This window comes from Procambarus clarkii, chromosome 90 (assembly GCF_040958095.1).
Source record: "Procambarus clarkii isolate CNS0578487 chromosome 90, FALCON_Pclarkii_2.0, whole genome shotgun sequence".
NCBI lineage: Eukaryota > Metazoa > Arthropoda > Malacostraca > Decapoda > Cambaridae > Procambarus > Procambarus clarkii.
This window is the reverse complement of record NC_091239.1, coordinates 18,223,268-18,249,917: the sequence shown is the minus strand read 5'-3', so window position 1 is coordinate 18,249,917 and position 26,650 is coordinate 18,223,268. Positions and strand designations below refer to the sequence as shown.

At 41.8% G+C, this 26,650-nt stretch overlaps 1 pseudogene; it reads right to left on the bottom strand.

The window, feature by feature from the left end:
* LOC123746627 (zinc finger protein 585A-like) overlaps positions 1 to 26,650 on the bottom strand; it is a 96,788-nt pseudogene that overhangs the window by 29,767 nt on the left and 40,371 nt on the right.

Genomic DNA, 26,650 nt, shown 5'->3' with positions numbered 1-26,650 from the left:
ATTACATTCAACGCTGGTTTTCTGGGGGGAGCCCCGTCGGCTCCCTGGAGCTAACTACCCACAGACGGAAAAAGGGGTACTTACACGGGAGGCGGTCGTCGCTCACTCCTCAACTCGAAGCCGAGACAACTGGCTGCAACCGCCGACCCAAAGCAACACAGGCCCGACGGGGCCCAGGGACATTCACAAGGTAACGAGCAGCCAGGACCCTGTTCGACCGCCAAAAGCCCTGCGCCCGAATATCAGACCAAGACATATTCCCAAAGACGGCAGCAAGAGCCGCAAACTTACGAACGTCATGGACATGGGGATAGACCGCTGGCTGGACTTAATAACCCTGCGGACAACCTGGGACACCCGAACCCGCGAACAGGGAAGAAGGGAAACCGGATCAACCCACAGCGCGTCCCCGGACACAGAAGCCGTGGCGCGCAAATAACGGCGAAGCGCCGCAACCGGACACAAAACATGATACACCCCCGGCCTGACCAACCAAGTATCAACCACCCATAGACCCCTCCGGAACGCAGCAGTCTCATTCTTCGTCAGAAAAGGAGACGGCTGCAAGCGAACAAAACAATCACCATGACCAAAAGAGCAGAAACCCCTGCACCAGAGGAGAGCATAAAGCTCCCCTACCCGACCCCCAGAGGCCAAAGCCAACAAGAAAAGTGCCTTGGAAAAACAATCCTGGACCGAAGGGGCACAACGAAACGAGGAGACGAAAGGAAACTGAGCACTCTGTCCAAAGACCAGGACGGCTCAGGCGGCGCATGAGCAGGCCGGAGGTGAAACAATGCACAAGACAGCTTGCGAAACGGCGCAGACATAACATCAATACCGAAGGCAAGCTGAAGCGGCTCCGCCAGCGCCGCACGATATGAGGCGACAGTGTTGGGCATAAGATGATGGTCCTGAAACAACCACGAGAGGAAGGACAAGACCACCCAAACAGACAAGGAACTAACACGACGAAGACGCAAAAAGAAACAGAAGTAACGCCAGGAAACTTCATACTGCCGCCGAGAAGAAGCCCTCAGGTGGGACACCAACAAGGAGGCCACCTGATTACCATAGAGATGATGATAAACTCGAGTCAAAAAACCCATACGCGAAGACTCGAGGAGAAAATCGAACCAGCCACGTGACGTACCGGCCCGATCTGCTGAAAGAGGCGGAGCCGCGGGAAAACCCTCGGGTTTGGACACCGAGCAACCAGCGCCTGAAACCAAGGTTGGGCCGGCCACCAAGACAACTCTCCCCTGGTAAGTCTCTAAGCGAGTCAGGACATGGAGCAACAGACGAACTGGGGGAAAGAGGTACAGGAAACCCCACCTCGACCAGTCTAGCCGAAAGGCGTCGACCCCAACGGCCTCGCAATCGGGGAAGGGCGCCGCATAAACGGGACAATTGGTGATATTGTTGAAAACATGAATGATATTATGACGGGAAATGAGAACAAACCCATTATTTGTATTAGTGCAGGGGGTAATGATGTTGGGCGAGTTAGGAGTGAGGAACTAATACAGAGATTTAGGACAGCCATTGAATTAGTTAGGAGCAAGGGAGGAATCCCGATCATATGTGGCATTCTTCCAAGAAAGGGAGTGGGAAATGAATGGATGTCGAGGGCACTTGGTGTCAATTGCCGGCTGGAAAGATATTGCAAAACAAATGCAATATCTTTCATAGACAACTGGGAACACTTCTATGGAAGAAATGAAATGTATGCTCGTGATGGGGTGCATCTATCGAGGGCTGGGGTTGTTGCTGTTGCGAACTCGTTGGAACCAGTGGTTAGAGGTGTTTGTTTGGGTTTAAACTGTTAGTAGATAGTGGTATGGGAATTGATTTGGAGGAAGGAGGTAATAAAAGTATGTGTTCGTGGGAGAAAAGAATTGACAAAATGATCAGGGAAAGAAAAGGGCCTCAAAATAACAATTCACTTAGGATATATTACACTAACAGTAGAAGTCTAAGAAATAAAATTAATGAATTAAATGCTCTTGTCTGCACAGAAAATATAGATACATTATTATTGCACTTACCGAAACGTGGATGAACGTAGGAAATAGAGAACTATTAGCTGAATATCAGATAAATGGATTTAAACTATTTCACACAGATAGATATATTAGACGAGGAAGGGGAGTAGCCATATATGTTAGGGACAATTTGAAATGTAGTCTCAAAGAGGGAATCAAAACTGAGCCACACACAGAAACTATTTGGATAGAATTAAACGAAAAAGCAAATAATATTATAATAGGAGTTATATATAGGCCACCAAATTTAGACAGAATGGAAGCAAAGCATCTATGGAATGAAATATCTAGAGCATCTAGATCTAACAGTATTTATGTCATGGGTGACTTTAATTTTAGTGGAATAAACTGGGTGAACAAAACAGGGAATAGTGAAGCAGAAGATTTTCTAGAATTAATTGACGATTGCTTTCTTACGCAACACATTAAGGAACCAACGCGGAAAAATAATATTTTAGATTTAGTGTTAACTAACAGGGAAACACAAATTAATGACATCGAAATAGGGAGTGAGCTAGGGAACAGTGATCACAAAGTAATCAGATTTAGCATAGAATGGAATAGACCTGTCGGAGAAAATTCTGTTAAAGTGCCAGATTTTCGAAAAGCTGATTTTAACAGCCTAAGAAATTTTTTAGGTCAAATAGATTGGAAACTCTTGGGTATGGGGTGTGGGCCGGTCTTAGAGCGAGACATGAACCCAGCGATAGGTGACGTAAAAGGGGATTTCGATGTGGATTTAATATATAACTTATTTAAGAATATTCTAAACAAAGCACAGGAACGTAGTATACCATACAAATTGAATAGGTCGAATACTAATGACCCAAAGTGGATAACAAATAATTTAAAGAACCTTATAGGTAAAAAGAGAGCTTGGTACAAAAGGATTAAGAATGGGGAAGTCAGGTTAGAACAGGAATTCATACAACTGGTTAGAAATGTTAAAAAAGAGATTAGGAAAGCAAAAAGAAACTATGAAGTTCGCATAGCAGAGCATGCAAAGTCAAATCCTAAAGGGTTTTTTCAGTTATATCGAACTAAGACTACGGAAAGGATAGGTCCATTAAAATCTGAGACGGGTCAAATAACGGATAATGACAAGGAGACGAGTAGTATTTTTAACAAATATTTTATATCTGTATTTACTAAAGAAGAACTTAACAATATGCCTTCAGCCGAACAAGTCTATGTGGGTGGGGATGAGGACAGGTTGACTAGTTTAGCAGTTACCAGGGAGGATGTAATTAAACAATTAAAAAAACTAAAACCAAACAAATCCCCAGGGCCGGATGAAGTGTTTGCCAGGGTGCTTAAAGAATGCAAAGAGGATATTTCCGAGCCACTGTCTACCATATTTAATAAATCAATAGAATCAGGCAGAGTGCCAGAGTCATGGAAGGTAGCTAATGTGGTACCAATTTTTAAGAAAGGAGATAGATCACTTGCGTCAAACTATCGGCCAATTAGCCTAACGTCTTTTGTGGGAAAGTTACTTGAATCAATAATTGCAAATACAATTCGTCTCCATCTTGAAAAACATAAATTAATAAATGAGTCGCAACATGGTTTTACAAATGGCCGTTCATGCTTAACAAATTTGCTAACTTTTTATTCCAGCATAGTTGAGGCAGTTGATAGTGGTAAGGATTGTGATGTTGTGTACCTTGACTTTAGCAAAGCTTTTGATACAGTGCCACATGAAAGACTAATTAAAAAAATAGAAGCTCATGGTATTGGTGGTGCTATATTAACTTGGATTAGGGCATGGCTATTCCAAAGGAAACAGAGAGTTAGTATAAATGGGGTTAAGTCAGAGTGGGATAATGTTGTTAGTGGAGTACCTCAGGGCTCTGTCCTGGGACCTCTGTTGTTTATAATATATATAAATGATTTAGATTCAGGTTTGAGTAGCAACATTTGCAAATTTGCCGATGATACGAAAATCGGTAGGGAAATTAATTCGGAGGAGGACTCACTATCACTTCAAGTTGATCTAGATAGGGTTTTGAAATGGTCAAATGATTGGCAAATGCAGTTTAATGCTGATAAATGTAAAGTTCTGAGGCTAGGTAATGATGATAGAGTTACAAGATACGAGCTAGATGGTGTTGAGATTGCGAAGTCGGATTGCGAAAGGGATAAGAACATAAGAACATAAGAACAAAGGTAACTGCAGAAGGCCTATTGGCCCATACGAGGCAGCTCCTATTCTATAACCACCCAATCCCACTCATATACTTGTCCAACCCGCGCTTGAAACAATAGAGGGACCCCACCTCCACAATGTTGTTAACTCCCACGATCTGGGAGTTATGATTAGTAAGAATTTAAAACAAAAGGATCAATGCATAAATGTTTGTAATAAGGCGAATAGGACACTGGGATTTATTAATCGAAGCGTTAGTAACAAGACACCTGGTGTGGTTCTTAAGCTATATCTTGCTCTGGTTAGGCCCCATTTAGATTATGCAGTTCAGTTTTGGTTGCCGTATTATAGAATGGATATAAATTCACTTGAACGTGTCCAACGTAGGATGACTAAGTTAATTCCCCAAATTAGAAATCTTTCATATGAAGAAAGATTAACAAAGCTTAAGTTGCATTCACTGGAAAGGCGAAGAGTTAGGGGTGACATGATAGAGGTTTACAAGTGGATGAATGGACATAACAGGGAGGATATTAATAGGGCATTAAAAATATCAACACAAGACAGAACACGAAACAATGGGTATAAATTGGATAAGTTTAGATTTAAGAACATAAGAACATAAGAACAAAGGCAACTGCAGAAGGCCTATTGGCCCATACGAGGCAGCTCCTATTTATAACCACCCAATCCCACTCATATACTTGTCCAACCCGCGCTTGAAACAATAGAGGGACCCCACCTCCACAATGTTACGCGGCAATTGGTTCCACAAATCTACAACCCTGTTACTGAACCAGTATTTACCCAAGTCTTTCCTAAATCTAAACTTATCCAATTTATACCCATTGTTTCGTGTTCTGTCCTGTGTTGATACTTTTAATACCCTATTAATATCCCCCTTGTTATGTCCATTCACCCACTTGTAAACCTCTATCATGTCGCCCCTAACTCTTCGCCTTTCCAGTGAATGCAACTTAAGCTTTGTTAATCTTTCTTCATATGAAAGATTTCTAATTTGGGGAATTAACTTAGTCATCCTACGCTGGACACGTTCAAGTGAATTTATATCCATTCTATAATATGGCGACCAAAACTGAACTGCATAATCTAAATGGGGCCTAACTAGAGCAAGATATAAGAACATAAGAACAAAGGTAACTGCAGAAGGCAAATGCTGATAATTTGGAAAATGCTTATTTAGGAAAGACTTGGGTAAATACTGGTTCAGTAACAGGGTTGTTGATTTGTGGAACCAATTGCCGCGTAACGTGGTGGAGGTGGTGTCCCTCAATTGTTTCAAGCGCGGGTTGGACAAGTATATGAGTGGGATTGGGTGGTTATAGAATAGGAGCTGCCTCGTATGGGCCAATAGGCCTTCTGCAGTTACCTTTGTTCTTATGTTCTTATGTAATAGCAGCTGCCTCGTATGGGCCAATAGCAGCTGCCTCGTATGGGCCAATAGCAGCTGCCTCGTATGGGCCAATAGCAGCTGCCTCGTATGGGCCAATAGCAGCTGCCTCGTATGGGCCAATAGCAGCTGCCTCGTATGGGCCAATAGCAGCTGCCTCGTATGGGCCAATAGCAGCTGCCTCGTATGGGCCAATAGCAGCTGCCTCGTATGGGCCAATAGCAGCTGCCTCGTATGGGCCAATAGCAGCTGCCTCCTATGGGCCAATAGCAGCTGTCTCCTATGGGCCAATAGCAGCTGCCTCCTATGGGCCAATAGCAGCTGCCTCCTATGGGCCAATAGCAGCTGCCTCCTATGGTCCAATAGCAGCTGTCTCCTATGGGCCAATAGCAGCTGCCTCCTATGGGCCAATAGCAGCTGCCTCGTATGGTCCAATAGCAGCTGCCTCGTATGGGCCAATCCTGGTCACTAATTTCTGTAAATGAATAATTGACCACAAATTTATTTTGAAAAGGAACCTAAGAAGTCGTTTGAAGATTCCTATATGGACGAAATAATGCTGTGGCTAGCGCTGTGAACATCGTGAACAGCATTGAATCACTGATATTTGAACATTGTACCCAGTCATTATCCCACTCAGGCTCTTCTATAATACTATCACGGCTAAATAATACAGGTTATATACATATTTTGACATTATTAGGCGATGCTGTGGTCACACGCTGAACAGTAGAGCTGTGCGCTCATGCTGCGAGCGCCAGCCTTGGTTGCTCACTCACTACCGAGGCTCTGACACCCAGCAATATGGACCATGATTTTTTTTTAAATATGGCGTATGTTTACAAGAGCCCTGAGGAAGCTGATGTGAACCCCATGTATCCGCGGGAGTTTTGAATGGAACATGAAAAATAAAAACACCTGGAGGCGCATTGCGCACCCGAAGCCTTTGCCTGCAGGCGCGTTGCGCAGTTAAAGGGTTAAATTGGTTTTAATATTTACATTGGAAATAATATAAATAAATTTTAAGAAATTAAACTTTAAAAACAAACATGGGACAATTAAACGTTTCAGATTAGGCTCAAAGCCTTCATAAGAGATTCATATTGGTATATTTTATATATATATATATATATATATATATATATATATACAGTGGTACCTCGCATAACGATTGCCCCAAAAGACGAATATTTTGGGTAACGAACGGCCCGATCGGCGTCAAATCGTCCCGTATGACGAACGCTGGTTTGAGTAACGTCAACACCACATAGTGGGGTCGCGCTGCTGCTTGCACATTCTTAGACGCCTCCGACGATGCACATAAATTATGTTGTTCTTGTTTAAAGATGCTAATGATGCTGGGATATAAAAGGGTGACTGCTGAGATGTTGCAAAGCATTGACGTTTTTGTAGGAAAAAAGAAATGAAATATCTGATATACAACAAATGTCAAAAAAGTTCGTTCGGTGTTCGGCAGGTAGGCTGCTCCATTATAACAATCTTTCTTTGTTTCAAATGTGTTCCATTTGTTTTTTATTTGTCATTTACGTCTCAATAATGGAGAAGCCTACCTTACATACACTGAATAAACCATTATGACATTTTCCTTTCTTCAAATGTGTTCAATATTTATTTTTCATTTGTCTTATAGCAAAAGGTTCGTTCGGTGGTCGGCAGGTAGGCTGCTCCATGTTTCTTACATACAAAAAACGTAAATAAAAAAAAAATATGAAGAATTTTGAAAACCAGTACAAATGTCAAAAATGTTCGTTCGGTGGTCTACAGGTCGACTGCTCCATGTTTCTTAAAAAAAAAAAAAAAAAACGAAAAATAAAAGAACTGTTGAAACAATTTGAAAAATGGACAAATGTCATAAAGGTTCGTTCAGTGTTTGTCAGGTAGGCTGCTCCATTATTGAGACGTAAGTGATAAATACAAAACAAATGGAACACATTTGAAACAAAGAAAGATTGTCATAATGGAGCAGCCTACCCAACAAACACTGAACGAACCTTTTGCTATAACGAATATGAAAGACAAGGGCTGCTGGCTGGGTTAGTAGTGCGTGAGCAACCATTTGTAGCACACATGCCTCTGGCTCTCAAACACCTGTCCCACACGGTGTTGAAAGACTGTACTCAGTCAGTGCAATTCAGACCCTATTGTTTGAAGAACATAAGGGTCATAACATTGGTGAAGCTAGGCGCAATAAGGGCTTAACACAACGGTCGGATGCCTGTGATACAGCACCTATGAGGATGATACAGCGAGCGTATCCAGGTGTAGCTCTGAGCCCCACCCTTGCCATCTCTAATGTATATAGATGATACATAGATGAATCGTTTTCTGCGTTCAGTGATGATGCATCTGATACAAGTAGCATAGATGAACAGTGTTAGCGGCTTCCATGGTGGTGGTGTTCATTGATATTTTTAAGAATACCTGAATCTTTTCTTGACTGATGGACACTCTTTGAGGCTAGCTGAATCTCTTCCTGACTGATGGACACTCTTTGAGGCTAGCTGAATCTCTTCCTGTGTGGGACCTTACAAAGCGATCTTTTCAAGACTACCTTACAAATTGAGCTTTTCCTATAATCGTTTCAATACTACCTTATGCTTTACAAGCTTGGCTACATACCACCTACAAGTACTAAAGCCAAGGGTGCACGCGAGTGCATTATTTGCAAGCACACAGAACGATGAAACAGGAAACAAAAATCTATCTGTAGCTGGTGCAAGAAGAGCAAAGTCGCGCTGTGTACCATGGACTACTTCGTTGACTATTACGCACCTCCAAAGTACTGAGTGTGTAATACAGTGTGTTACTGTGTAAATAGTATGTGAAACTGTACATATTGTAATATTAGTGCATTTTTACCACGTAATATTGTGACAATAAACATTTATTGTGGACACATTACTGACACATGTATCACAGTTTCATGGAAAATTATGAACATTCTACTGTATACATATTGTAAAGGTCACAAATATGCATCATATACGATAAAAGAAACAAATAAAACCGCATTGGAAATGCATAGGAAAAATATTTGAAAATATATTTGTGGCAACACGCGGTGCTTGAATGGCCTGCGCGACCGGGTCTGGGAGCTTCACACACGGGCGACCAGCCCCTGATGACGTCACAGCGCACCTTGTCCACGCCCTCACAGCCAAAGTAAGTGGAATTTGGTAATTAGTTTTACATAGACATGTTCAGGGACGGTAATTTATCATTTTACAAAGAAAAATTATATTTTGGGGAACATTTGATGTCATGCACACTAGGGAAATTTCACAATAAACACAGTGCATCACACTGGTTACATGGGGGACACTCGTTTTGTATGACGTCCGTTTCACATGACGAACATGGAACGGATTAAATTCGTTATGGGAGGTACCACTGTATATATATATATATATATATATATATATATATATATATATATATATATATATATATATATATATATATATAAATATATGTCGTACCTAGTAGCCAGAATGCACTTCTCGGCCTACTATGCAAGCCCTGATTTGCCTAATAGGCAGAGAGATTTTCTTAATTTTCAATAAATTGTTTCTATTTAGTTTATTTGAATTATTATTATTATATTATATTAAGACCATAATTTATTGACTTAGTTAAGTTAGGTTAGGTTAATATAGGTTAGGTTAGGTTAGGTTAGGTAGGGTTGGTTAGGTTCGGTCATATATCTACGTTAGTTTTAACTCAAATTTAAACAAATTAACTTATACATAATGAAATGGTCAGATTAATCATTTCATAAGAAAAAATTTAGAAAATTATATTAATTCAGGAAAACTTGGCTTATTAGGCAAATCTGGCCTTGCATAATAAGCTAAGTACGACGTTCTGGCTACTAGGTACAACATATATATATATATATATATATATATATATATATATATATATATATATATATATATATATATATATATATATATATATATAGGGCATATGTTTTTGTATTTTTGCTGATTTGTTAGTAAATAATAAAAAATATAAATTATTTGATTTTTTTTAACCTTAAATTTGTTTTAAAATTTACATTGGAAATAATATAATCAAATTTAAAGAAATTTTACTTTAAACACAAATATGGGACAATTAAACGTTTCAGATTAGGCTCAAAGCTTTCATAAGAGATTCATATTGGTATATGAATGGATTATGAATGATTCATGTTAGGATTGTAAAGGTGTCACAACGTAGGTTTTGGTTATAAGTTTTAGAAACCTATTTAATTCCACACAAAATATAGTATCTGATACGATAAAACAAACGTTTCCAATCCTTTCAAATACTTTCCAGATATGTTGTGGCAACCTTAAATTGTTTGCTGGGATGAGCGTCTTTTTCTACACAATGTGTAACTGTTTACACACACTGAGCACTGTTATGATTTATCTCCAGTATGAACTTGCTTCATAATGTCGTTTTTTCATAACAAATTTCTGACTCTCATGACTAACATGTCTAATATTTGATATGAATTTTTGTGTGTTTTACAAGGTTGTCTTTTCTGCTAAAATATTTCTGACACTCTGAACACTGATACGGTTTATCTCCTGTGTGAACTATCATGTGTCTAACAAGATAGCTTTTAGTGGCAAAATATTTCTGACACTCTGAACACTGATATGGTTTATCTCCTGTGTGAACTCTCATGTGTATAACAAGATGGCTTCTAGTGGCAAAATATTTCTGACACTCTGAACACTGATATGGTTTATCTCCTGTGTGAACTCTCATGTGTATAACAAGATGGCTTTTACTGGCAAAATATTTCTGACACTCTGAACACTGATATGGTTTATCTCCTGTGTGAACTCTCATGTGTATAACAAGATAGCTTTTACTGGCAAAATATTTCTGACACTCTGAACACTGATATGGTTTATCTCCTGTGTGAACTCTCATGTGTATAACAAGATAGCTTTTACTGGCAAAATATTTCTGACACTCTGAACACTGATACGGTTTATCTCCTGTATGAACTCTCATGTGTTTAACAAGAGAGCTTTTAGTGGCAAAATATTTCTGACACTCTGAACACTGATATGGTTTATCTCCTGTGTGAACTCTCATGTGTGTAACAAGATGGCTTTTACCGGCAAAATATTTCTGACACTCTGAACACTGATACAGTATACCTGGTGTGTGACCTCTCATGTGTGTACCAAGGGAGCCTTTATTGGCAAAATATTTCTGACACTCTGAACACTGATATGGTTTATCTCCTGTGTGAACTCTCATGTGTGTAACAAGATGGCTTTTACCGGCAAAATATTTCTGACACTCTGAACACTGATACGGTTTATCTCCTGTGTGAACTCTCATGTGTGTAACAAGATGGCTTTTACCGGCAAAATATTTCTGACACTCTGAACACTGATACGGTTTATCTCCTGTGTGAACTCTCATGTGTGTAACAAGATGGCTTTTTCTGGTAAAATATTTCTGACACTCTGAACACTGATACGGTTTATCTCCTGTGTGAACTCTCATGTGTGTAACAAGATGGCTTTTACCGGCAATATATTTCTGACACTCTGAACACTGATACAGTATACCTGGTGTGTGACCTCTCATGTGTGTACCAAGGGAGCCTTTAGTGGCAAAATATTTCTGACACTCTGAACACTGATACTGTTTATCTCCTGTGTGATCTCTCATGTGTGTACCAAGGGAGCCTTTAGTGGCAAAATATTTCGGACACTCTGAACACTGATACAGTATATCTCCTGTGTGACCTCTCATGTGTAACAAGATGGCTTTTAGTGGTAAAATATTTCTGATGCTCTGAACACTGATTTGCTTTATCTCCTGTGTGAACTCTCGTGTGTGATACAGTATTTATTTCCATGATGAAATGCTTCAGAAACTATGAGCACAGATAGGTTTATCTTTTTTCAGATATCCTTTTTATCCCTTTGAGCAGACTTTACTAAAACAAATATTTTTCTTTATTAAACTTTTATGAGCTTGAATGTAAATTTATATGCTAAGTAGTCCATGACAACTGCAAAGTTGATAACTTTCTAATGCCTGAACAGTAGAACAGGTTGCAATAACAGTAAGGTGTCCACCTAATAATTCTGTCAGTAGAGCAGTATATAAAAATCAGGAATTATCCAAAGGCATCAACAGATGCTTCTTGTTGGACAGGAGATTACTGGTGTCATGGAAAATATGGAGCAGTAGTTTGTTCATCAGTATACCTGTCGAATGTTTTGAGGGACTGATCACAGGTGTCTGGGATGATATTGGATGATAGGTTTCTTTCTCAGAATACCTGTGGAGGGGAGAAGTAAGTAAGTAATTATCAAAAGAAGGCACCAAACCAGGAAGGCTATGTTGCACCATCAAATACGCAAAATAATTAGACGGCGCTAAATATCACAAAGGATGCCAATACGAGAACAAAAACGCATAAGGCGAACAATATCAAAAGTATCCGAGTCACCAAGAATTCTAACGAGGGACAGGTGCCTTTACGAGAGATGGGACAAGAGCGGACAGCTTCCTTGGCGGCAGCATCCGCACGCTCATTTAAAGACACACCAATATGGCTGGGAACCCAACAAAACTCAACTGACTTAAATTTACTGTGAACGAGAAACAGCCAATGCTGGATCTCGACAACTACTGGATGAACCGGATTAAAGGACCCGAGAGCCATGAGGGCACTATGAGAGTCAACAACAACCACAAAGGAAGACTGACAACGAGAAAGCAGGAGACGAAGAGCATAGAGAATAGCATAAAGTTCCGCTGTAAAGACGCTAGTCTCCGGAGGCAAGCGACACATATAAGTGCAATCAGGAAAAACAACAGAGTAGCCAACACCGTCCGCTGACTTAGACCCATCGGTGAAGACAGAAACGGAGCGGGAGTGAGAAGAAAAGTGCTCGAGGAAAAGGCGTTTTAGAACCGTAGGAGGGGTAAAAGCTTTAGTGATACGGGTCAAGGATGTACAAAACCGCGGAAGAGGGACCCACCACGGGGGCAAAGAAGGAACAACACGAGGAGAAACATCAGAAATACGAACGGAAAGAGAATCCTGTAGGCGAGATAACCGGACAGAAAGAAGGAGGTGGTGAAGAGGAACAGGAACCGCAGGAGAGGTAAAAGTTAAAGCACGACAGAGGCGAGAGGAAGGATGTTGCAAGGACCGCGCAAGATAGCGAAGACAGTAGCGATCACGGCGGTCCTGGAGAGACAGGAAGCCAGTGTCAACATACAAGCTAAGGATGGGAGTCGAACGAAAGGCACCAGAACTGAGGCGCAACCCAGTATGGTGCAAAGCATCAAGACGGCGAAGAGTAGAAGGAGAAGCAGACGAGTAAGCAGGGCAACCATAATCGAGCTTAGACAGGACGAGAGAGGAATTGTAAAGCAAGGAGAGTGCGCCTATCTGCCCCCCAAGAAGTATGGGACAAGACCCGAAGGAGGGTAAGGGCCTTAGAGCACTCAACACGGAGGTAAGAGATATGGGGAGACCAAGACAAACGAGTGTCAAGGAATAACCCCAAAAGCTTCGCGGAATCTTTGTATTCAAGGGGATGACCATAAAGTGACAAAGAGGGACGAAGAACAACCCGTTTCCGTGTAAAAGTCATGGCACAAGTCTTAGAAGTAGAGAACTTGAAGCCATGACCTGTGGCCCAATACGACACAGCATCAATCGCAAGTTCAAGCCGGCGTTGAAGGAGAGGCGAATCATCACCCTGACAACAAAGGGTAAGATTATCGACATAGAGAGCGGAGAAGACACCAGAAGGAAGAGAGGAAAGAAGACCATTGAGGGCAACCAGAAAAAGAGTAGTGCTCAGAACACTACCCTGGGGCACACCTTCGTATTGCTGAAAAGAGGAAGAGAGAGCGGTACCAAGGCGCACCCGAAAGGAACGACGAGAGAGGAAGCTGCGGAGAAAGAGAGGGAGATGACCACGAAGGCCAAAAGAATGAAGTTGAGATAGGTTATGATAACGCCAAGTGGTGTCGTAAGCCTTTTCTAGGTCAAAAAGGACGGCAACAACGGAGGTCTTCACAGCAAAAGCAGTACAAATATAGACCTCCAAGTTCACCAGGACATCTGTCGTGCTGCGGCACTTGCGGAAACCAAATTGAGAAGGGGAGAGGAGGTGATGGTGTTCCAGGAACCACATCAGACGAACGTTAACCATACGTTCAAAGAGTTTGCAGACACAACTTGTGAGAGCAATAGGGCGAAAGTCCTTAGGGGAAGTACCCAGAGACCCCGGTTTGCGAACAGGGAGGACAACGGCATCGAGCCAGTCCTCAGGGACTGACGACGACTCCCAGATCCGATTATACAGACTCAGTAAATACTGAGACGTGCTCGGAGGGAGATGGCGAAGCATCTCATAATGAATACCATCGGAGCCCGCCGCCGTAGAACCGCAGAGGGCCAGGGCAGAACGAAGTTCAGAGAGAGAGAAGGGATCATTATAGGGAAGCTGAAGATGAGTGCAGAAATCTAAAGGACGAGACTCAAGGACAGGTTTATGAAGAAGGAAAGATTGGGGAAGATGAAGACCAGAGCTAACAGAAGAAAAGTGGGAACCCAGTTCGGAAGCGACCTGCAACGGGTTCGCCACAAGAGTATCATGGAGGTGAAGGACTGGTGTAACATCGGGAACGAACTTACCCGCTATCTTGCGGATACGCTTCCAGATCTGGGCCAGAGGGGTTTCGGACGTAATTGTTGAGACATAAGATGCCCAACATTCACGTTTAGCCGTACGGATGGCCCTACGGGCCACCGCACTCACTTTCCGAAAGAAAAGAAAAGAATCGGTCGTCTGCCTACAGCGGTGCCTCTTCCAGGCTGCACGCTTACAGCGGACAGCCCGAGCACAGTCCGCATTCCACCAGGGAACGCACTTCCGTGGACCCCGAGAGGAAGAGCGAGGAATAGAGCGGAGGGCAGCGTTGAAGACAGTGTCATGAAAAAGGAGGAGAGCGCGAGAGAGAGGCAGAAGGGAGAGGTCAGAGAGAGCAGCACTGAGGGTAAATAGGGTCCAGTCTGCCTTAGCAAACTGCCACCTAGGGAAAGAGGGAAGGGCGAAAAGAGAAAAAGGAAACAAGGATGGGGAAATGATCACTTCCATGGAGGTCATCAAGAACCTGCCACGTGAAATCTAAGTAAAGAGAAGAAGAGCAGAGAGAAAGATCAAGACAAGAAAGGGTGCGAGTCCGAGAGTCCAAATGAGTGGGCTCACCAGAATTCAGAAGAGACAGGGAAGAAGAGAGGAGAAACGGCTCAAGGAGGTGACCCCGGGTATTCGTCAGAACGTCACCCCAAAGAGAATGACGACAATTGAAGTCACCCAGCAGGAGCACAGGCTCCGGCAAGGAGTCTAGGAGGTGTTTCAAATCAGGAAGAGAGAGCGGGACACTCGGGGGGAGATAAATGGAACAAACTGTGTACCATTTCCCCACAAAGATACGAGCAGCAGAACAATGGAGAGGCGAAGGAAAAAGTAAAGGAACAAAGGGAACATCAGCCCGAATCAAGAGAGCAGAAGAATTAGAAGCCCCAGCAATGGCTGGGGGGGGGGAGAGAAGGGAATAGCCACGAAAACGACCAGGACGAGCACCAAGCATTGACTCCTGGAGACAGACACAAAGGGGCGAAAACTGCGAAATCAGAAGTTGGAGTTCGAGGAAATTGGCGTAATAACCTCGAACGTTCCATTGAAGAATGGACAACGACGAGAAGAGAAAGGACAAAAACAGAGAACAAGGAAGAAACAAAGGCGAAAGAGCAACAGAGCACGTTAAAGAATATCAGGGTCGGGATCAGGGTCAGCAAAGTCAGGGTTAGGGGGCATGGGTAAACTGAGCAAAGACGGAGGGAAGGAAACGGGAGAACAGATCAGAGGTGGGTGGGCAGGATCCGGAGGAGGAGGAGGAAGAGGAGACAACGGAGAGGAGCAGTCAAGGACAGCAGCAGGAAGAGGGGGAGTAGAAAGAGGGGAGCGCACCCCAGCAAGAGCAGCAACCGAAAGGGAAGCAAGGGCCAAAGAAACCTCCATAGCAGGAACAGGGGGCGCAAGCACTGAAACGGGAGGGGAAGGAGCAACAGAGCCAGAAGGAGGAGCTGAGGAAGAAAGCGAAGCCTTCTTACCCGCCGGGGAAGAGGAAGGAGAGGAGCCAGGCTTACGCTTCTGACTTAACAACCCGTTCTCACACAAGACAGCACATATATGACTTAATGCTTAAAGTCAATATGTTGAATATGAATTAGTAAATATGTGATATATTCCCCGTTACTTTTTTTTCCAAGGCCCAAACTCTTCCTCACGTACCAACTTGCGTCTCGCAGTACCCGTCCGTCAACCTAGATAGCAGAATATGTCGTGATTGGTTCAATTATAAGGAAAATTGTACTTTTCAGGTCCCACATGGGTTGTGAAATTTACCTACTATTGTCCATGCTCTTAGAATATTATAGATCAGCTACTTCCTATTGAAGGTTCGTAGTTTTGTTTTGAGAAATATTAGTTGTTCTTAGTAAATTATAATAAGCACTAAAAATTATTACATAGAATGACAGTCCTTCACCAATCAATATTATATACCATAGTTGGTGCTTTACAAATCTTTAAAGGATGTTTTGTAGGAACGCTAACAGAAAACGATGGTTCATTGGAATGTCTATGGGGTAAACTACTCTAAACAGGATGGTATTGTGTCTACTATACCAACTACAGGATCGGTATATTGTCCACTACCACCTGTTAGGTGAGTAAGGGGTGCAATACCACCCACAGGATGGGTATGAGGGTCACATCCACCCAGAGGATGAGTATGGGGATCACATCCACCCACAGGAAGGGTATGGGGTCCAATACCACCCACAGGATGAGTATGGCGTCCACTACAACCCACAGGATGGGTATGGGGCTCCAACCACCCATAGAATGGGTATGGGGCTCCAACCACCCATAAAATGGGTATGGGGTCCAATAACACCCACTGGATGTGTATATGGCGTCCATTGCCGCGCGTCGAGCTCGAAAACCGCAGCATTCATCTCAGAACCATGCCTATTTCACGCAGATTCCTTAATAAACGTAAAAGTTTTATATGTCACAAGAAAGATAGAAATATAAGCTTCATTCTAAATACCTTACCATGGGCATATTTAAATTTAAACCGAAGATACGTGTACTTTTATAATAGCCGAGCTCCGACCCCGGACAGATCGATCGACCGAGCAACTCTCTCTCAGAACAATGTTTATTTCACGTGAATTCGTTAGTAAACATATATGTTTTATATGTCTCAAGAAAGACAGACATATAAGCTTCACTTTAAACACTTTACTATAGACATATTTAAATTTCTAATGAAGATTATTGTATTTTAAAAATTATGGAGCTCCCACCCCGTACAGACTGAACGACAGAGCAACTCTCTCTCAGATCAATGTTTATTTCACGTAAATTCGTTAATAAACACAAATGTTTTATAAGTCTTAAGCAAGATAGAAATAAGAGCTTCATTTTAAATACATTACAATAGACATATTTATAGCTCAAGTGAAGATACATATGTTTTTATAGTAGCGCTCAGTAGCTTGTCGGGCATGGAGTGCAGACGCCTACGCACTTGCCGATATATTGTATAATTAACAAAGATACGCTAATAAAGCCTAAAATCTTATATGCCTCCAGAAAGACCGATATATGAACATTATTATAATTGCACCAAATGAAATATATCATGTTCGAGAACAAAGATATATCAATTTTAAATTAAGTTTCGACTCTCTCTCGGGTGAGAGAGATGGGGCGACTCTCGCCCCATCTATTGGAGATTCTGTGCACTAAATACCCAAAGCTACTCAAACCCTCCTAGCATTATTTAAGTAATGAAGTAATATGGTATATTTACTCACTATAATGTGGGTGTTGAATGCAGAACATGAGAAAACATATATTTACTCCAAACTAATATAATTTCATTATGAAATAGGTAGCATCAAAGGAAGTCGATGGTCCAAGCAGCAATGTTGTGGAGCGACTTATCCAAGATATATCGTTGTTTGGAAAGTGTTTGTTGGCATATCCAGTTGTCGCACTTCTCTGCTCAAATTATCACAAATTTAAATTATAATGTTAACAAGTAGAATACGTATTTTTAATAAAATCTAACATAACTAGCCAGAAAACATTTAACATTAATTAAAAAATATATGTTTGGAAGTTAAATCGACTTCATAGGACAATGGTTTTGTTATATATACTCGTTATTCGTTGACATGCGTTCGCTACTTAAACTACCATGTACTGTACTTATGTAAAATCTCCCATGTCTCTTCGCTCATCTCACCGAACCCTACAGGCTCTGTGATATATTGTTTAATTAATTGAGATTCACAAATAAAGCTTATAATTGTATATGTTATCAAAAAGGCAGAGCTTAGTTTAGTTCATTTATTATGCACTCCATACCCATCCTATGGACGATAGTGGAGTGTTACAGAGGCACATAATGGGCTCAGGGAATGAGCCCCACAATTCATATAGCCAAGCAAGTTATAATCTTGATAAGCTAGTTACAAAAGTCAATACACATTGTCACATCAACAATGGGCTCGAGTCCGACCACAAGTACAGTTTATAATTTAAGCAACTGACATATATGGAGGGCTAGTGTCACAATTGATATGTTTATCCTACACATAACCCCCTCTCCCCCATCCAATGGGCAGCGGTGGATAGGTTACAATCAAGTCGTTTTTTGCGTTTTATTCAGAGATTAGATCTTATTGGGTGAGGAAAGATATTCATATTTTAAAGAAGGCTTCTTGGCTGATGCTCTCCATTGATGGAAAATATACAACCTTTTGAAAATCAATGTTAGTTTGATCTAGATATTGTAATTAACGAAAGTATTTATGTCATCTGAAAGGTAGAAATATAGGCTACATTTAAAATCCTTTGTCATAAATATAACTGAGGTGAAAACGAAGATATATGCGTTTTGATAGTTACTTGATGGAGTGTGAAGCCCTGCACACCAGCCAATAAATTGTATAATTAGTTTCCATATATTTTAATTAATCTTAAAAATCTATATGCCAGAAGAAAGGAAGATGTAGCCGTTAATGTGACAACATTTAACATATATATCTTAAGTTAAATAAATAATACCACCTTATTGCCGGTGTCCAGACACATGAAAATTACCTAGGTATCAGTATCCAGCCAGGCGGGGATCACAGGCTGCACAATACTGATAAATTTATGTAATGCACTACTTGTGGTCGATCTCGAACCCATTGATGATGTGACGACTTATAGTGAATTTTGTAACTAGCTCATTAAGATTGTAACTTGCTTAGCTAAATGAATTGTGGGGTTCGGTCCATTCATTTTCTTTCTTTATTATGCACCCCATAATACACATCCCGTGGGCGGTGGTGTAAAGGATTACAGAGGCACATAATCGGTTCAGGAACTGAACCCTCTAGTTCGCAAATAACAATCTTTTGACGCTAGTTACAAAATTATTAATGTACACATACTTATGCATACATGTACATATACATACGTATACATATATAAATACACATACATATTTAATCACCACCACAAATACACACATCAGTAATCTTTTGTGTCACAAGTGATTCAACAAGAGGCTCACAACAGTCACTATACAAGGCACTTTACATTTGTGGTGAGTCACACAGTTACTAGTCTTGCTCCACATCCACCCAACTGGGCGGCAGCTTTACAGTCATGTGCTCCACACCCACCCAACTGGGCGGCAGCTTTACAGTCATGTGCTCCACACCCACCCAACTGGGCGGCAGCTTTACAGTCATGTGCTCCACACCCACCCAACTGGGCGGCAGCTTTACAGTCATGTGCTCCACACCCACCCAACTGGGCGGCAGCTTTACAGTCATGTGCTCCACACCCACCCAACTGGGCGGCTGCTTTACAGTCATGTGCTCCACACCCACCCAACTGGGCGGCAGCTTTACAGTCATGTGCTCCACACCCACCCAACTGGGCGGCAGCTTTACAGTCATGTGCTCCACACCCACCCAACTGGGCGGCAGCTTTACAGTCATGTGTATGCATTACCTACAGTAAGCAAATTTTGGATACTTCGCTAAGATTTCGAGCAGCACATCATTATGAATGAAGTACTTACACATTTCATGGACACTATTGATGTTGTTATCTTTAAATTCCGCGATTTTTCACATTCCATTATATAATGACGCAAAGTATGCGAATAGTTCTGCTGACAGAGTTTACATTTAGTCAAATCTACATCATCAAATGTTACAAACTTCCAGAGGTACTTGTAGCTGAGCCTAAACCTAGCAGTTGTAACATCTAGAAGTCTGCTAACATTATTGGATGACCCATAGACGAGCGATTCATCAAAGTTTATACAATATTGTGAAATTGACAGTGTAGTAACAGAAATTGGTAAATCATAAATATTGTAAGTTAAGAATCTGATGCATGTGTGTGTGTTGGGAGGGGCAGGGGTTATACCCTTGGTAAGCGAGAGTGGAAAGTAACCTTAGACGTACTGCGGTCAATGTGTGGGGGGATGGTGGGAGTTGGAGGGAGGGTGGGAGAGTCAAATCCACCCTCCAACATCTGGACATAGTACCACCAGCCTCCACAACACTCCATCAGCCTCCAGCTGATGCTTGTAGATGCCTCATCTAACCTCACCTATGTCACACATTAACCTACAGTTCCTGTGATATTTAAACTCCTCATCACAGTGGCGTCTCACCAATATAAACTGTATTGGATTTTGTCCCGAAATAGCTATATGCTGACTGGACGTGTATGTATGTATGTATGTATGTATGTATGTGTATGTATGGATGGATGGATGGATGGATGTATGTATGTACGCATGCATGTATGTATGGATGTATGTATGTACGCATGTATGTATGTATGTATGTATGCATGCATGCATGTATGTATGTATGTATGTATGCATGTATGAATGGATAGATGGATGGATGTATGTATGTACGCATGTATGTATGTATGTATGCATGCATGCATGCATGTATGTATGTATGTATGTATGTATGTATGCATGCATGCATGTATGTATGTATGCATGTATGTATGTATGTATGCATGTATGTATGCATGTATGTATGTATGCATGCATGCATGTATGCATGTATGTATGTATGTATGTATGTATGTATGTATGTATGTATGCATGTATGTATGTATGTATGGATAGATGGATGGATGTATGTATGTATGTACGCATGCATGTATGTATGTATGTATGTATGTATGCATGCATGTATGTATGTATGTATGTATGAATGGATGTACACATGCATGTATGTATGTATGTATGTATGTATGTATGTATGTATGTATGTATGTATGTATGTATGTATGTATGTATGTATGCATTCCCAATCACGTTAAAGACTCCCCCTCTATCATCCAGTTTAAGAGAAAAACAACTATGTACTAAATAATCGACTCCTTGTAACTTTAATTATGCTGACCTTCCTATCTGTATTCAGACTGAGCCTACCATCATTAAAGGTGATTATAACGCTAGACATAGGAATATTGGTAATTCGCAGTTCAGTAATCGTAACGGCAACCATCTGTTGTCACTATTAGGTAGTCACGATGATGCACAGATTGTGGGTGACCTTGAACCGACGAATATCTACGGAGGTATTCCTGATCTATGTCTCGGTTTCAACGTCTCCCACGCCGTGTGCGCCTCGTCAATAGTGCCAGTTATGGCGTCTGATCATCTGCCCATATTAGCCACTGTAAGCATTGGCAGCTCTATCCTCCCTGGTGGAGTGTTCAAGCGGAAGAGGCTGACTGTGCCCATCGATCAACGAGACAATCTTGTTGCTCATGTGTCGGAATGGTGCAGTCATCTGAGCCTTCATCAGTTGAAGATTTTAACAATGAGCTCACAGATACTATCAACCAGTTTATAGAATCACTTGATCCATCGTCCAGGCCACGTAACCCAAATTACACTGGTCATAGCACTTATGTTTATTATAATGATTCTAAATTGCAGACACTAAAACGCACTGCCGGAATAATTGGACTAGCTTGTAGAAGGACCCGCACTGCTGAAATGCTTCGGCTCTTTCAAGCGGCTCTGGCTAAGGCCAGGGAACGTATGGTGGAGCTGAGGCAGACAGACTGGGAAACTTTTGTCCGTGGTCTCAATTCTCACACGCCACTAAGTCGGGTATGGAAGGATATCAACAAGATCAAAGGAAAAAATGCTGCAGAGATCTCGTACCCTAATCCTTTGCACAGAGCAAATGAGCTTGTTGATGCTTGGGCCACGACTTCCAGCTTTGACAGTCTTCCTCTACCCTCAAAGAATGAATTAAATAATAGATATACTGATAGGGCAAGGCTCCTTGACTTCATGCGTCATCAAGAGGATGACTGTGACATGCTTTTTACTGAATACAAACTAGATTCTGCTCTACATAAAGGCAAAGCTACATCACCCGGGGAGGATGGAGTTACTGACGGCATACTGCATATGCTTCTGCTAGTTCCAGGGAATACCTTTCTTCAATTGTATAATATGAGCTATGTAACTGGGGAGCTTCCTAAGTCATGGACCAACAGTGTTATTATTCCCATTCCTAAACCTCACCAGCCGAGTGCTTTTCGCCCAATCTCCCTCACTAGTTGTCTCTATAAGTGTCTTGAGAGGATGGTTCTCAACCGTCTCCTTTACAAAATTATTAATATGTTGTCTCCCCAGATATATGGCTTTATGCATGGAAAGAGTGTACATCACTGTATTACCACATTCCTCACCCTGCATACTGATAGGTCATACACCACTTTCCTAGATCTTAAGTCAGCCTTTGACATTGCTAACCCACACGTCATTCTGAGAGAACTTGCTAAAATAAATGTTGGAGGATGGCTTCTACGGTGGATAAGAGGCTATCTATCCAACAGGAAGTCATCTGTACTGTTCCATGGGCATAGGAGTGTAACGAGATTTTTTGAACTTGGCACTCCACAGGGAGGTGTCCTCAGTCCTACTCTGTTCAATGTGTTAATCAGTGCACTTTTAAACTTTGTAACTAGAAGGTCCAGCGAACACATCATTAGCTATGTGGATGATATACTGATCCACACCAATGGGTATACCAACACCCAAAATGTTCTGAACTCTGTATTGTCCACATGTCAGGAACTATGCTTAGTCATCTCAGTAGAGAAAACAAAGATCCTGAACCGACACCCACCCAGACGGGGTGGGGCCGATCGCGAAATGCAGTTGGATGATGGCTCTCTGCTCGACTAGTTACCAGATACAAATACCTTGGTCTTGAGGTTCTACTGTACCGCAATGTTTAGCCAGACTGGGTCGCCAATGTAGAGAGAGGCTCCGTGCTCTCAAGGCTGTGGCAGGCTGTGGCAGGCAAACACAACTGTACTGTACAGTGTTATATATTTATTTCAATTTGAACAATTTTTAACATTAAAGGATACCTGGTTGATGGGGTTCTGGGAGTTCTTCTACTCCCCAAGCCCGGCCCGAGGCCAGGCTTGACTTGTGAGAGTTTGGTCCACTAGGCTGTTGCTTGGAGCGGCCCGCAGGCCCACATACCCACCACAGCCCAGTTGGTCCGGCACTCCTTGGAGGAATAAATCTAGTTTCCTCTTGAAAATGTCCCCGGTTGTTCCGGCAATATTTCTTATGCTTGCTGGGAGGACGTTGAACAACCGCGGACCTCTGATGTTTATACAGTGTTCTCTGATTGTGCCTATGGCACCTCTGCTCTTCACTGGTTCTATTCTACATTTTCTTCCATATCGTTCACTCCAGTACGTTGTTATTTTACTGTGTAGATTTGGTACTTGGCCCTCCAGTATCTTCCAGGTGTATATTATTTGATATCTCTCTCGTCTTCTTTCTAGTGAGTACATTTGGAGGGCTTTGAGACGATCCCAATAATTTAGGTGCTTTATTGCGTCTATGCGTGCCGTATATGTTCTCTGTATTCCCTCTATTTCAGCAATCTCTCCTGCTCTGAAGGGGGAAGTGAGTACTGAGCAGTACTCAAGACGGGACAACACAAGTGACTTGAAGAGTACAACCATTATGATGGGATCCCTGGATTTGAAAGTTCTCGTAATCTATCCTATCATTTTTCTGGCTGTCGCAATATTTGCTTGGTTATGCTCCTTAAACGTTAGGTCGTCAGACATTATTATTCCCAAATCCATTACATGCTGTTTTAATACTATGGGTACATTTGATTGTGTTTTGTACTCTGTATTATGTTTAAGGTCCTCATTTTTACCGTACCTGAGTACCTGGAATTTATCACTGTTAAACATCATGTTATTTTCTGATGCCCAGTCGAAAACTTTATTAACCCTTAACATGCTCGGGGTCTAATATCCTGCTATCCACACAGGCGCATGTCATTTTGAAAAAAAAAAAAATTTTTTTTTTTTGCTAATCTGTTAAGTTCTGTTCACTGATCACGGGAAAAATAAAAAAAAAATTCTATTGTACTTACTTTTGTTGCAATAGAGCCGAGAAGCTCTGCGATGACGTCACAATCTGCATGGTCGCTCATGCAGTACACGCCCGGGAGATGTTGCGCGCGGTCCTCAAACAGCCAGAGTTGCCACAAATATATTTTCGCGCTATTTATTTACAATGTCTAAGCGCATTTTATCTAATTTTTTTTCACTAATTGTGTTTCAAATACTGTTTGAACATATTTTGTATCAATAATTGTTGCATATTTGAGTATACACAGGCGCACACAAATGTTTTCAATTACGGCAATATAATATGTCATTACAGTCTATTATATTATATGTTCGGCTTATATGTTTACATATTTACACACTCGCACACGCTATACACACTTTGAAGCACACTTAGAAGATTTCTAGACTGTGGTAGTCATTGAAGCAGTCGACAGCACATAATGGGATACCACACGTTTCACACCATGTTTGCACAAGCTTCCGTTTCTTGTCTCTACGTGTCGTTGTTTTACACACCAAGCAATCACGTTGGGCTATTGCACGCTTCACACCAGGTGGCAAATACTTAAGTTTGTGTGCTAGGAAGCCTTCAGTGTGAGCGAGGCGTGGAGTACCAGCATGCTGCAACAGTGGGTTTATGACACGTATCCTGTCTCACAATCACAAAGAACAAAAAATTTCAGGCCAAATCGGTTTCGTTTTGAGGGAATGTACTGTCTGAATGGAACACGTCCCTTGAAAAGTATGAGAGATTCATCAACCACCAGCTTTTGTGCTGGTACGTAAAAATCTCTGAATTTTCCAATAACATCGTTCATGTAGTGCCTCACTCGCCACAGTCTATCATCAGGTGTTCGGTCCTGAACACTTCCAAAATGTAGACACCTGAGGAGTATCTGAAACCTGTCTCGTGACATATATTTCCCGAATAAAGGTGTTGGTATTGTCTTGTCCTTGCTCCAATAGTCATTTATTGCATGTTTGTGACAGTGCTTCATCAACAAACAGAGTGCCAAAAACACATACATTTCCGCCACTGTGGTATTTTTCCAACGCTGCAGTCGTGAAAATTCTGTGATTTCCCTCTCAATCAGGTAAGCAGCATGCAGGTTCGTTTGGTGTACAATGTATTCCATGAGTGGTTCATCATAGAATGCTGTAAAATATTCCATCTCAGCCATGTCCTCACCTTGATTAGGGAAAAGGTTTGTAATCCCTACATCTTTATCGTCAAAGTGAGGAATATTAGGAATAAAATCGTCACCATCACTCCACTCAAGTACACCAGGCGTCCTGCGAGATGCAGAGGAAAGACGGCGAGGAAGCGATGTATACCGGCGACCAGGAGCTGAATACCGTCTGCGAGAAGCACGGCGGCTACGTGCACGTGAGGTGGGTGCACGTGAGGTGGGTGCATTTGGTGCCATGCGGTGGCGCTTGGCTGGGCGAGATGCTGCTGACGCGACAATTTCTCGCCCAGTTACACCACTGGTACCAGCCACAGGCTCAATAAAACTTTGATCTGAGTCACTAAACCCAGAAAAGGAGTCACCTCCCTCTAACTCGTCACCCTCAAACAGAAAATATCTTCAGGAACTGTGAGGTCGTGGTAGAATTGGAGTAGAAAATGGGCGAGGAGGCATGGGAGAGCGTATAGGCCTCGCCATGGCATGGCGGTCATTTTCACTTTCACTGCTGCTGCTACTATCTCCCGACAACTGTGTATAATCCTCATCGTTGTCTGAATCGTCAAACACACTTTCTTCACCTTCAGAGAATAATTCGTGGGCTATTTGCTCTGGGGTGAGGGACTGAGTGATGCGTGCTCGTGAGGCGTTTGACCGTGCGCTCGCCATGGTGACTCTCGCTAAACTGAGGCCTCCCATGCCATCGGAGCGTGAGCTGGATTTTTTTTCAAAATGGCCGCTGTTTACTAGAGCCCCTGGGCAGCGTATGGGACCCCCAGCTACACCGCGGGCCATTCAAATCGTGCGCGGTACCCATACACTTCATATGAAGTGAAGCGCAGTTGACTGGTAAAACGATTTACACTTCATATGAAGTGATGCGCACTTTAAGGGTTAATATCAGCTTGAAGTTTTTCAATATCCTCAGCCGAGGTAATTTTCATACTGATTTTTGTGTCAAATCCTTTAATTAAATCCTTTAAAAAGGATAAATCCTTTAATTGGTTGAAATTGGTTTTAACATTCGAAATCTAATTTGTTGATGTTAAATAATATAATATGTTGATGTTGATAATATAAGGTTCAAATTTATTAAGATACATACTTTAAAAACTATTTCTATTCGATACCAACAGTATCACGTTAAGAGAAGCGTCTCGCCTTGCTAACCCAAGTATAACATATATAAAGAAACGGTGCAACTGTACTGGTATCTGCAGTACAAATTTATGTCCCTATTTAAAAAAAAAAAT